A 13804-nucleotide genomic window follows, 5' to 3' on the forward strand; every position below is an offset into this window, starting at 1 on the left:
GGCCATACATTTGTGGGTCCAATTCTGGGGTCTCTATCCCGTTCTATTGATCTATGTGTCTGTTTTTTATGCCAATATCATACTGTCTTGATGATTAGAGCTTTTTAGTAGAGACTAAAGTCCAGGATTGTGATGTCTCCCACTCTGGTTTTCTTTTTCAACATTACTTTGGCTATTTGGGGTCTTTTTTGTTTCCATACAAATTTTAGAATTGTTCTAGCTCTGAGAAGAATGCTGGTGCAATTTTGATTGGGATTGGATTGAATGTGTAGATCGCTTTGGGTAGTATTGACATTTTAACAATATTTGTTCTTCCAATCCGTGAGCATAGAATGTTTTTCCATTTCTTTGTGTTTTCAATTTCTTTCATAAGTTTTCTATAGTTTTCAGCTTACAGATCTTTTACCTCTTTGGTTAGGTTTATTCCTAAGTATTTTATGGTTCTTTGTGCAATTGTAAATGGGATTGATTACTTGATTTCTCTTTCTGTTGCCTCATTATTGGTGTATAGAAATGCAATTTCTGTACATTGGCTTTGTATCCTGTGACTTTGCTGAATTCATGTAGTGGTTCTAGCAGCTTTTTGGTGGAGTCTTTCAGGTTTTCTGTGTAGAGTATCATGTAATCTGTGAAAAGTGAAAGTTTGACTTCTTTGCCTATTTGGATGCTTTTTATTTCATTTTGTTGTCTGATTGCTGAGGCTAGGACTTCCAACTCTATGCTGAACAACAGTGGTGAGAGTGGACATCCTTGTCATGTTCCTGATGCCAGGGGGGAAGCTCTCAGTTTTCCCCTTTGAGGATGATATTCACTGTGGGCTTTTCACATATGGCTCTTATGATGTTAACATATATTCCTGCTATCTTGACTTTCTTAAGAGTTTTTATTAAGAAAGGATGTATTTTGTCAAATGCTTTTTTCTGCATCTATTGACAGGATCATATGATGCTTATCCTTTCTTCTATTAATGTGATGTATCACACTGATTGATTTGCAAATATTGAACCGGCCGTGCAACACAAGAATGAAACCCACTTGATCACGGTGAATAATCCTTTTAATAAACTGTTGAATTCGATTTGGTAGCATCTTTTTGAGAGTTTTTGCATCCATGTTCATCAGGAATATTGGCCTCTAATTCTCGTTTTTATTGGGGTCTCTGTCTTTATTGGGGCTTAGTTGTTGGGAATCAATGTAATGCTGGATTCATAGGAAAAAAAAAAGAAAAAATATGGAATGCTTCATGAATTTGCACATCATCCTTGCACAGGAGCCATGCTAATCTTCTCTGTATCATTCCAATTTTAGTATATGTGCTGCTGAAGCGAGCACAAAAATTAATTAAAATTTAAAAATACAGTACCCACAAAGTGCAATAAAGTGAAACACAGTTTTAAAATTAAAAATTTTTTTCAACGTTTATTTATTTTTGGAACAGAGAGAGAGCATGAACGGGGGAGGGGCAGAGAGAGAGGGAGACACAGAATCGGAAACAGGCTCCAGGCTCTGAGCCATCAGCCCAGAGCCTGACGCGGGGCTCGAACTCACCGACTGCGAGATCGTGACCTGGCTGAAGTTGGACGCTTAACCGACTGCGCCAAAACAGAGTAATTTGATCTAATTTAAATTTAAATAATTATAATAGCTGCTGTGTTGAGAGTAAACTATAAAGCCAAGGGTGAAGCACAGAGACAAGTACAAATGAGAAATGATCATGGCTTGGATTAGAGTTATAGCACTGGACGTGTAAGAAGTGGTCAGATTTAAATCAATGCTATTTCCTCATAAATCAGATGTAAGGTAGGAGAAAGAGGGAGGAATCAAAACTGACCCTACTATTTCCAGCTGATATGCTGGGAAGATGAATGTTCAGCATACAACCTATAGTATTCTTTCAACAAATGTTCTTTGTATCTGAAGTGAAATAAGTGACTTACAATCAAATGATTCTTTCAAAATTAAAATGATATCTAGACTACTTGGATCCCAATTGACAGTGTAGTCAGGATACTTGTGCCCAGAGTGAGCAAACAGGAAAGCAAAATAATATACAAAATAATAAAGTTAAAAGCCTTACTCCAAGGGTGCCTGGGTGGCTCAGAAAGTTAAGCATTGGATTTTTGCTCTGGTTAAGATTTCATGGTTCGTGAGTTCAATCCCACATTGGACTCTGTTCAGACAGCTTAGAACCTGGAGCTTGCTTTGGATTCTGTGTCTCTCTCTCTCTCTGCTTTCTCCTGCTTGTGCTCTCTCTCTCTCTCTCTCCCTCTCTCAAAAATAAATAAACATTAAAAAAAGCCTTACTCCTCTCTAGCTATGCCACATGCTACAAGGTACCTTATTTTAAGTCAATTTAATCTGGCAAATGAATGAGGAAATGACAACTCTTCAGTCTAAGAATTCCTTTGCCAACAGATCTCACAGTTCTTTCATCTCCTGAGTGGAATTTTGTTGATATCTTCAATTAGAACAATATGAGATATTTAGTATATAAATTAAGCAAAGGATTTGAAGAAGGTGGAGCCCCGGTTCCATTAAACTGAAAAGAATGACACAATTATTTACATTGCCAAATTTTCCTGTTGACAAAATGGTTCCAGAGTGAGACTTTTTCATCAGAGACCATATAGCAAAACAGACAGTAGAACACAGATAGAGCTTAAAATGCCATGCCCCACAAGCACTTGCCAGGCTGAGTGGAAGAGAAGCAGCTGAAGAAAAATGTTTCTACTTTCCAGAAATTGTATCTCACTCTACAGAAAGAACATAGACCCTCTTATCATTTTATCTCATAATATCTATTTGTTAAGACAGAAGTAGCTTTGTAACATTTAGAGAATATCTGTGTTTCAAATATAAGCATAATAATGAACTTTTTTCAAACTGCAAAATTTAGGGATTATAATTTTTGAAGAATTAAGATAATTCCAGACATTATATTATCATTTCCTTCATTATAGGGAAAGAGAAATAGAAGAGAAAACAAAGGCAGAATTTACTAAACTTTTAGGGGGAAAGAAAGCACAAATAATGCAGAAGGTTTTCAAGGCAATGTTAAAAATCTTGTCTCATATTTAATATAATGTATTGCTATTCAAAGAACTTTAATGGCTGTGTTATTATCTGAAAAGCAGGAAACTAAGGTTTTGAAAAGTTATGTGATGTCATTCAAATACTTAGCAACCAAGACAAGACAAAAATATAAGCCTTAAAATTTATAAATAAGTTTTCTCTACTATATCAATGCTGTCTTTCAATTATAACTAAAAATATGAGGAAATCATTGGTTTAGGTATTGATTTCATGGTTTGTGGGTTTGAGCCCCACTTTTGGCTCCATGCTGACAGTGCAGAGCCTGCTTGGAATTCTCTCTCCTCCCTCTCTCTTTGTCCCTCCCCTGTTTGTGTATGTACATTCTCTCTCTCTCTCCCTCCCTTCCTCTCTCTCCCAAAATAAATAAATTAATTTTTAAAAAAATAATGAAAATTAAGAAATTAGGCAAAATAATAGAGACTTTTTCTTTAATAATATCAGAGGGAAATTATGTAAACTTCAAGTTCTTAGATAAAATAGATAAAGCACTACTCTTACTTGTGGAGTAATTTACGATTGACAACACACCAATTAATAAAAGCACAGGAAATAGCTAAACAAAAGAACATAGCTTCTAGGAAATCAGTAGGTTACTGTAGCATCTTAGACTGGAAATAAAGGTAAATAAATATTTAAACTGCAAGCACTTTGGAAAACAGCTGTGTTCACATGTCTGTGATTGGTAAGACAGTTTTAACTATCAGAATCAATCTGATCTGATGGAAGATGCTAATGATGGATAGCCACTATAACTCATCTCCCAAAGTACTAATTTTGGGGAGATGTAAAACATAATGCCTGGCATTGATTTCATGGGAAAATATGCCTTCCTTTTGCTGAGTATGGCTAGCTTAAGTAAATTGGTGACACAAATAGCAATTGTAAAGTCGTCATTGGAATTAGAATTGAGTGCCTATCTTTGGAGATGTTTCAAGAACATTGGTGGGTGAAAAGTGACTTCATTGACCTTACATGATAACTAAAAGGAAGGGGACTTTTTGGTATTTATGATTTTCTTATCAAATATTGTGTAAATACAAGGGATTTATACCAAATAAATATATGTGTTACAGTAGACATCTTCTAATGCCACAGTTGCATGGGTTATTTATTTATTTATTTATTTAGAGAGCATGTGCTCATGCATGAGTGGGATAAGGTCAGAGAGAGAGGGAGAGAGATAATCCCAAGCCCACGATGTTACCACAGAGTCTTATGTGAGGCTCCATTCCAACATTGTGAGATCATGACCTGAGCCAAAACCAAGAGTCCGGCATTTAACCGACTGAGCCACCCAGGTGCCCTGCATGGGCTATTCTTTATAAAGAAATTATACAACTGAAACTATTAGTACTGCAGATGTTTCTTCAAGTAACAGAGAAGCAGTGTGCTGATCCATCCACATTGCCTCTTATGGCCCCTTAAAAATTATAATACATAATTTTTTAAGTTTATTTATTGTGAGAGAGAGTGCAAGAGAGAACATGAGCAGTAGAGAGGCAGAGAGAAAGAGGGAGAGAGAGACAATCCCAAGCAGCCTCCCTACTGTCAGCATGGAGCCCTACACAGGGCTCAAACTCATGAACTGCGAGATCATGACCTGAGTTGAAACTAAGAGTCTTCCCAGGTGCCCCTACAATACATATATTAAAATAAAGCTAATTATACCGTGAAAGGAGAAAATCCTTGGTGTCAGCTGAATTAATGATGTTTCAGTGGAACTAACTCCCTACACTTAAGATAATGCATAAGCTTAAATAGAATGAGGGCATCATTTGGCTACAAAAAGAATAGATTCCTACCTAATGTGTCTATATTTTCTCCTTCAAACATATGAAAAGAGATTTCCTTCAGATTTATTATTAAACACTTTTGGATACCTCCTCTAAAGACAAAATGTCAGATGGAATTAAGTCTCCAAGTTGACAAATGCTGTGTCTTTTTGGTCTTTTAAAACAATAAGAATAAATGTTGAGGGTTTAGAAGGTTAGAATATTTTACTGAAAAATATTCTGGATTCCATTTCTATCTTTTAGATAATGTGAGAATGATCTTTATAGAAGGCCATGCTTAAGATAAAATTTCCTTTCAAGATATATTCCAGTCCTATGAATCTGTCTATTATTTTACCTGATATGATATAAATATACCAACATTGAGTTTACGATTGAGTCTATCTACTCAGGTCAAAGTGAAAAGAAGCATGGCTTTTGAAAAATTCAAAATTATAAAAACAATATTTTATTTGGACAGAGTAAATTATAATTGTATATTTTCCAATATTGGTTAGTGTGCTCCACATGCAGAAAAATTCTTTTCCTTGGTCATCAGCAATTCTTTCCAGAACAAGAACCAATTGAAGAAAAAGTCACAAAACTATAAGAAATTGAAGGAAATCTACTTCTCGGTCACAAATAGCCTCGAGAGTTAAGTGGACACACATATAATTAGCATAATTTTTTATTGAATGAATAAATAGTGGCGTGATGCAGAAAACTACTTAAGGATAGACTTTTTGTTTTGCTTTCTCTTGTTTTCATTTCAGAATCCCTAACATCAACTTGGTGACCAAGTCACAATTCATGCTAAGACAAAGGTTGTTGAGTGAATGGATGAGAAGAATGGAAAAGGAAATCAACAATGGAAATAGATGCCAGAAGGAGGAGAGAAGCAAAGATAAATGACAAATTGAATTTAACCCACATGGAGTCACCAAAGAATGAAACAGCCACTTGAACTTTCATACTTCCAGTACAGTGTCACAGTATTTTCACTATTCCAAATCCCAAATACTTTTTATTAAACTAAAAAGCTGATAGTTTCCCCCTCATGTTAATGACTATAAACATCTCCTGGAGTATTCAAGGGATATTCTAATTCCTCCATAAAATATTAGTTTTTACCAAATTATAATAAATGTTTATTGTTTGAGTTTAGTCTGAATAATCCATTAATATCCCTAATCTTCCTTCATGCATTGTTCTTAAAGGTCAACTTCAATGTCAGAATGATAAAATAATTTTCATTTCCAATTCAACTTTTTCAATTGAAATTTGAATTCAGACTTTAGGGAGAAAATAAATCTCACTGGCCATTATCACAGTTGTGAGATACAGTAGCTATGTGCCATGAACCAATGTCTCAACTAGCCTAACATATCTCCTGTAAAAAGCCCATTATGTCATTGGTAAATATTTGATAAATTGGGAAACATAAAATTTCAATCAGCAAATCTGTCCCAAGCCCTCCCAGAAGCAAAAGAAAATAAAATGTGAATGTGTTTATGTGCTCACGTTTGAAATTAAATATACCTCTCTTTCAATTATGCCTATTTAAGTAATATCTTGAAAGTGTTTGCTAGGTATATTAAGCATATTTAAGACTGTCTTCTTTAAAAATATATAGAGAGAAGGTACCAGAGTAAGAGGAACATGCAAACATTGCAATATATAATAAAATATAATCTATGAATTTTCTGCAATCCATATTCTCATAACTCAGTATTTGACCAGAGCAAGTCACTTTGTAGAGGTTTTAGCTTCAAGCTGTGTTTTTTTGTCAATAGTTTTAAAAACCAGGAATCTAAACAAACAAAAGTTGTAGGAGTAGAAGGGGAAGGAGGAAAATAATAAATAAGTGAAAGGAGACATTTGGTGGCCTCAAGAGCGTGATTAAAAAGTACACCTTGAATGAAGTAAAATGGTCTGAGAATAGAATCTCAAATGTGGCATTGGCTAATTTTAAAATGTAAGCAAGATGTCAACCTGTATTCTCTTGTGTTTCCTCTCCATCAGTAAGCTGAGGACGATGCTACCTACCTTAAAATTTAAGACATATATGTATATAGAGAGAAAGATATAAATATATGCATACATATCATGAATGACTGATAGTGGATGTTCAACTAATAGTAGGTATTGCTGCTGCTGCTGCTGCTGCTGCTGCTGCTGCTGCTGCTATTACCATTATTACCACAACCTGTTATACCTATTAGAGAGTAAATAGTATGAAAAGCAAATACTGGTATGCCCAAAAGGGTAGTTAAATTTGATTCTACTCACATTCAAGGCTTGTGTTTAGCCTTTTTATTTATTTCTTAAACTGATTAAAGTTTAATAATTTCTTATTCTTATATGGTTCTTTATAATTTTAAAGGGCTTTCAAAAAACATGTATTGTTATTTGAATTGTATTCAAAATTTTTTGGTTTATTCTATCACTCTTACCAAGTATAATTCTGCAGGATTATACTTCGAATCATCAAATTATGAAATGACAGAGATGTAAAATTGTTTAGTTCACACGTCATGAGCATAGGAAGAAAATGAGGCCTTGAAGGTTGAAACAACTTGCCTCAAACCACATATAAAACAAGTAGTAATTCTGAAACAATTTGCAATAAATACAAATAAATACTGACAAAAGCTATTGTAAAAATATATAGTTCCAAGTCCAATAAATAGACCAATCATTCTAAATGATGTTTAATGCAAAAACAAATTTAAAACAATCAAAAAATTGGACAGGTTTCAGATCATGTTTGCAAAGCAGTGTGGACCTGAGACTATGTCAATAGTGTAATCATATTATTGACCTAGTACAGAGATGAGTACATTTTGTATCTATCCCACAAATATTTCCAAAGCCATATTTAACATAATTTTTTTATTTTGATGTAATTCCATTTTTAGGAGAGTTTATTTTTATATTATAGGACCAGGAATAAAAATGCAAATCTATAAGTCTACCTGGGTTATGATCTTCTAATATAGTGCTTCTCAACTTTTCAGTTGGCTGATCCTTTTGGTAGTATAATATATTCATGATCTTTTGATCTCATCCTTTCTGTTTTTTTTCCCCAGGAAAAAAATCACAGAATTAATACAAAGCTATTATCCTCTTCATGTTTAGCCTTTTTAAATATTATAGTTAAAATATTCATGCACAGCAGAAACAAAAATATGGACAACATTACCATATTACATGTATAAACATTCAAGTTATTAATTCACAGACTACCTAAAAATTCTTATTAAAATACATGTACTAGAACTAATATTTACTTAGTTTTCACTATAGTCTATGCACTAGATTTAACATTGTATATTGTTATTATGAGGAATCCTAATGACCATGGTCTGAGGCAGGTGCTATTTTTTATTATATCTTCAGATAAAGAAAATGATACTTAAGCAAGTTTAAGTAATTTCCTCATGGCTACATAACCCGAATTTGTTTGACTGACTCTAAAGTCTGTTCTCTTTCCACTATACTATTCTGTAGCCCCAAATCATTCAAATATTGTTTACAAAAATCAAAGAAAAAATGCTTCTCAGGACTGGCCCAGATCTGATATCAAATAAGTGAATTTTTCCCTGGGTACAAGCTCCCAGAGAAACATTCCTCCATCCAGTTCTCCCTATTGATACCACAGAGTATTTGATCGTTGCATGGCTATCAGAGACAGTAGTCACAAAAAGCGACATCTGGGAGACTGTGCCGAATAGGGGAGAAACAAAAAATTATCAAGAAAAGGAAAAAGAAGTCCTGGTGGAAACTGCACTGCATAGAAGTCGTATCTTCCCCTTACTCTGCATTTCCTTTAAACTTCCCATAGCTTACTTCCCGATTCTTTATTTTTTTTCTTCCTCATCTGCTTGCTCAGACCCAGCACGTTTACCAGTAACTTCTTCCCCAAAAAGGTGAAATATTGAAAGAAAATATAAAGCTATACTAATATATCAATAACAATCTCTGCTCTTTTTATACTGATATTTCACTATTCAATAGTACTTGATTTATATGTTTCTGATTCAGTTCCTAATATACATGAAGGCCTAATGTGCACAAATAAATGTATATTTTGAGTATTACTGCAATATGTTCTTCCAACTCTTAGTATAATATCAGGAACATGGTGGGTGATCAATAAATATAAATTTACAATGATAGTGATGATAAAGATTATAATGATAGATCTGGTATTTTTTTTTAAATTGTAGTCTGTGACACTAGAGTCCATTAACTTATCTCAATGACTACTGATCAGTGTCTCCCATTAAAGTATAGAGTTTATTAACTTTATGTAAGTATATTTAAGGCACTACTTTGCACATTTAGATGTTTTTGGTATTTAAAACTCTACTTTTACCTCAAAAGAGCCTGACACCTGTGACAGGTGGCACAGAATTTCAGAGGAAATTGATCAGAAAAAATGAGAATCCTCACATAATGTTGGGCTCTTTATGGAATTAATGTCAGCAATCAACTAAAATTATAAAATATATGAGAACACACATCTGATGGATTATGGGAAAAATAACACCATTCAAATTTCCTCTGAAAGAGCCACCATCCTTGTTACCCAGGCAATACGCACTGGTCTGTACCCTGACATTCTGGGAAAGCACCTATATTCCTTCGGGCCTCTTCATCATGTATAAAGACTAGAGCAAGCCCCAGTGAACCAGTCTCCAAGAATATCTATGGATTACTTAACATTCTCTACTTCTAACATACATTTAAGAAGCCAACAATTCTTTAAAATTTCTTGCGTAAGCGATTTTGGAATTTAACTTAAAAAAAAACATTTTAAAGTCATTTGAATCAATATGCAATTAGAATATATGATCTGTCCAGAAAGTGAGAAAATCATTACTGGCAATAGTTTTTGGCTGGGCTTAGGAAGGGGATATGTTGACATTTGCACATGCATAAATTCATAATATCAAATTGTTTTGATTCAAGCCCACTTATCAAGAAAGACTATGGATAAAAAGAATTCTAAGGAGTCAATGTTGGCTCCATTTAGTCTGGGACTCTGAAGAATGGGTGTTTACTAAGAATATAAAACTTCTCTAAAATCAAGAGCTCTTTCATGACTCTCAGAAGTTAGCTGGAATACTTTCAAGATCAGACATTCTCCTAAAATTTTCACAACTTCCTGAACCTAAAAGTACCATGAAATTTTTTTTTATTTTTTCTTTTCAAAGCTCCCAAAATTTCAGAAAAATATTAATAATAATTAAAAATTGTTAAATATAAGAATGTTTTATTCTATTGTTAGAACTTAGGTTAAAAAAGGAAGTGTAAATGATATTTATATGAAATAAACACTAGCAAATAAATAACATTGCTGTAATTGCAATTGACATATTCAGTAAAATATTTTCTATTTTAATGGGTAAAAGCAATCTGCTGGTTAAATGAATTTAGACACCCATGCAGAGTATTGAGGGATGTTTTACAATGCTTGCAAACCTTCAATTGGGACTTTTTTCCAAAATGTAAATGCCCTGTCAATATAGCTTTTCACAGAAGCCTTATTTATGAGCATATGCTTATCTTCTCCCATCTCTATACTCTGCCTCAAGTGGGCATAATTGTGATATGAACATAGATGGCAGATGCCTTGACTTTTGATGTAGTTAATCATGACTGAAGGCATTCCAAAGTATTGGTCCTGAAGAAATGTGGCAGGGCTACTGTGTAATGGTAAATAATGGAGTTTCTGCACAGTTTCTTTTCTCATTAAAACTTTTGCATTTCACTCTTACTGCCTTTGAATAATTGCTATTAAGTAGACCTTTTTGACAATAGTGAGAGAAAGAAAAAAGCTGTTTCTTGAATAATATTTTTTTTTTTAAATAATTTTTTTTCAACGTTTATTTATTTTTGGGACAGAGAGAGACAGAGCATGAACGAGGGAGGGGCAGAGAGAGAGGGAGACACAGAACCGGAAACAGGCTCCAGGCTCTGAGCCATCAGCCCAGAGCCCGACGCGGGGCTCGAACTCGCGGACCGCGAGATCGTGACCTGGCTGAAGTCGGACGCTTAACCGACTGCGCCACCCAGGCGCCCCTTGAATAATATTTTTAATGTTGCTCAGTAATCATTAGAAAAGTCAGTTGCCTGTTTTCTATACCTGATTGTAGAAATTTATTTGGTGAATTGTTTTTGTATGTAAATGTTGATAAATCATCAAAACCAATTCTTCAAAACTGCTTTCTTGCTACCGATAGTGAGAGAATAAATTTATAATAAAGCAAAAAAAATACAAGAAAATATTGTGAATGTTCTTCCTGAAATTAAAACAAGAATAACAACCAAGTTCAGATGATTCTCATTTATGAAAAAAGCTCATTTTTTACCCAGTTAAAATATTCATCCATTATCCCAATGCAATCTTTCTTCCCACTACTGACAGACCCATAGTCCCTTCAAGGCAGCCGAAAAGACAGGCTTTTCTCTGAATTTTAGGCTTTTCTGTGAAAGTTAGTAACATTTATTGTCAAACTGATAATAGAATAGAAGAGAATAGAAGATTATAACCCCAAAGTCAGAGACAAAATTCCTAGTGGAATGAATTAAAAAAAACAAATGTGTACTGAACAAAGTGGAGACATTCCTGCTAAGTCAGTGGCGTTAATAGGCATTATTTCAAGCTTAGCCCTTTTATACAGCAATCATCCTGCAAGTTGCCTTTTAGAGAATTTCCTATTGCATAAAAAGCTGTGTTATTTCAAAAACTGAAAAAAACAAAAAAAAAGTCCAGAACAAATAATGTAAAATAAAAGATCAATGTGCAAGAGATGCCACTCAGTATGGAAGCATCATAAAAAAGAAGTGTCAGAAGCCCAGAAATGAATAACAAATATTGCTCAGTGAATATGGCCACCAAGCCATGGCTTGCCAATTTCAAGAAGTTTCATATTATTCAAAAATAGGGTCAGTTTTCCCTGATAATATTCTGCTAATTGATTTGGAAGTTTCCCTTTCTCCAAGTCACATTCCTTTCTTCATTTGATGTACAGTTTTTAGTGTATTTACTTTTTTTCATTTGTAATAAAGTGTCTGATATTAAAAACAAAACAAAAAGCTTATTGTTTCCATTGATCTTTGAGTGCACTAGATTAATATTACGTTCTATTATTTTAATGTAGATTTTTCTTAGAACTCTCCTCCTGCTTATCACTTTGCATCCTGCTAAGGCAACCTTTGCCTCTGCTGTCTTCTCCAGTTGCTTATTCAACATCTTCTAACACCTTACTCTGAAAGATATAGCTGCATTCACGACCCAAATTAAAGGAAATATTATTTTAAGAAGAGCTTATCTTGAAGGCTATGAACTACATATTTTCATCTGGTACATTCTGGAGTATCAGTTTCATGCCTCTATGCACTTAGTAATTTCTATATGCTCCCTCTTTGAAATATGACCTTACCTTTATGTTCAACTTTGGACAAAGTTTGTCTATGTTGAGATGGCTGCAGTATAGAATTGACATGCCTAGAATAATGACACAACTTCACTACGAATAACAATGTAGCCCTGAATAGGTGATCTCTTCTCACTTCTCAAACTGATTATTTCTGAAACCTTCCTAAGACACAAATGGCTATAAAACCATACCATTTGTTCATTTTTCTCATAATAAAATATATTATCTAATCAGAAATATTTTTCTTAAATTTATTTTGTGGAAATTTGTATCACCTACACATTATGCTCCTGTAATAAAATGAAAGAATGTAATAAAAGGAAAGAATTTTTTGAATTCTAACATTGTTATATTATTATGTATTCTATGATTCTATGTCCAGTAGTTGTCCTGAAATCTGGCTAAGAACCAAGAACTAATGTCATACTACCACTGAGAAAAAAATGGAACAAAGGTTTCAACTCCTTTTGATATAACCTATCAAGTTCCTTCGCCAACACCCCAAGTGAGAATCCAAACGTATTCTTTATTCCATGCCTCCTCACACACACACATATATTAAGCACAGAGAGCTGTTTATCTATCCTCCATAATGTTAAACTTAAGTTTAATTAGGTCTTCCACACATTGAGGGAAACACTGTTTGGTTTTCAAATTGAACTTGCCTTTATCAAATGTGTCAGCAGTTCATCTTTGTTTCTAAAATTGGATTTGCATACTTCCCCTATTGAATTCTGTTCAGAAGCATTCTTTCATTACTAAACTATGATCATCTTTTTAAAAGGTAAAATAAATAATATGCATGAATAATATGCATGAGGTAAAAGAAATAATATGCACAAACAAAATGTATGCGGGAGTAAAATGTGCACTGTAGAGGCTGCCTGCCAGCATCCCATTAATTGAAGCTTCCTTGTTTTTCCAAATTCTGAATAATTTCGATCTGCCTCAGTTCTTCTGAGCATGAAATCAAAATCCCTAATGCAGAATGGGGAAAGCTGCAGACTAAAGCACTGAGTTTAAGAATGTTAGTCTTGTTCCACGGAGAATACAGAGCATAGGTTTCAAAGGATTTTTGAAAATGTCTGTCTGTTTCTTCCCTAAACAACATGCAGTTGCTAATTTAAGATGATAATATGCTGCACTGATTAAAAACTATGCATTTGCACATGTGGGTTTGTTTTGTACAAATATTTTCTCCCCAAAATGGTATAGGTACACTGTAGCCTTTTGCTACCTATGAGTAAAATTAGCCTCAAATTTTGTGCTGCTGTTATATTTTAATTCCTGCACATAAGAGTTTGTCACATCCATTATATAAAATTCCTGAATTTCATATTCCCAGGGTTATCTTAGAAAATTGCACAACCCATCCCTTCACCCACCTATTCACTTTTTCTTCATAGAAAGATAGGATCTCATTCCTAAGTCAGAAGCTTTTTAATTTATTATTTACTCCATTGCACTTTCAAGTTTTCAGTAATAACAGCT

The 13804-nt window shown here is 33.9% G+C and overlaps 1 non-coding gene across 1 annotated transcript; it reads right to left on the bottom strand.

The window, feature by feature from the left end:
• Window positions 1–1225: 1225 nt before the first annotated feature.
• LOC111558911 lies at window positions 1226–1332 on the bottom strand. Its single transcript, XR_002740021.1, has one exon. It is a non-coding gene; the product is annotated as a U6 spliceosomal RNA (small nuclear RNA).
• Between the last annotated feature and the right edge of the window lie 12472 nt (window positions 1333–13804).

This window comes from Felis catus, chromosome X (genome assembly GCF_018350175.1).
Source record: "Felis catus isolate Fca126 chromosome X, F.catus_Fca126_mat1.0, whole genome shotgun sequence".
In the NCBI taxonomy this organism is placed as follows: domain Eukaryota; kingdom Metazoa; phylum Chordata; class Mammalia; order Carnivora; family Felidae; genus Felis; species Felis catus.